General features: G+C 35.1%; 1 long non-coding RNA gene across 1 annotated transcript; it reads right to left on the bottom strand.

Annotated features, from left to right (window-relative positions):
- Positions 1-6: 6 nt before the first annotated feature.
- LOC107735044 (uncharacterized) lies at positions 7-590 on the bottom strand. Its single transcript, XR_001639267.1, has 3 exons — positions 571-590; positions 254-314; positions 7-137 (listed from the first exon to the last, which is right to left on the bottom strand). It is a non-coding gene; the product is annotated as an uncharacterized LOC107735044 (long non-coding RNA).

Here is a 590-nt window from a genome sequence, read left to right as displayed (position 1 = left end):
TTGTGTGTGACCGAGGAAAGAATTGTACGCAGGGTCTTGACACCCATTGCGATGTCCAGCAGGTGACAAGCAAAGAAGAAATTGTTGTAATGTCCAAGAAGTGACATAACTGTGTACCACACCAGGTAGAGGAAAGTCTGTAAATAAAAATAAAAAAAAACACATGAGCCCACTTGACTTGAACTTTGTTTTGCAAAGTCTGCGGTTTTAGAAAATACTGTAGATTTTAACACCTGAAGAAAAAATTACTTACATTGTCTGTAAACACAACTCCAAATTTCCAGATCTGATACTTGATGTCAATGGCAGTGAGCCTAAAAGATAATATGGAATGAAAATCTAATACTTGATCTCATATAAAAACACTGCTTTGACCAGTGGTGTAGTTTTAGGGAATATGTGTTTGGCTGACCAATTGCATACAGGAGGAGCATTTCAAACATCTTTGAAAAATCAGTATTTTTGCAATTCTGTTTGGTGCCACTAGTGGCAAAAAAATAACATGTAACCTAAATGTAATATCTTAAAATGTCACAGAATTATATGTCACTTGTAATGTATTTTTAATACCATGCAAGCATAGAGTTGTC

Source organism: Sinocyclocheilus rhinocerous, unplaced genomic scaffold, assembly GCF_001515625.1.
Source record: "Sinocyclocheilus rhinocerous isolate Xijiao unplaced genomic scaffold, SAMN03320098_v1.1 C35702972, whole genome shotgun sequence".
In the NCBI taxonomy this organism is placed as follows: domain Eukaryota; kingdom Metazoa; phylum Chordata; class Actinopteri; order Cypriniformes; family Cyprinidae; genus Sinocyclocheilus; species Sinocyclocheilus rhinocerous.
The sequence above is the reverse complement of the archived record's forward strand: the minus strand, read 5'-3'. Positions and strand labels throughout refer to the sequence as shown.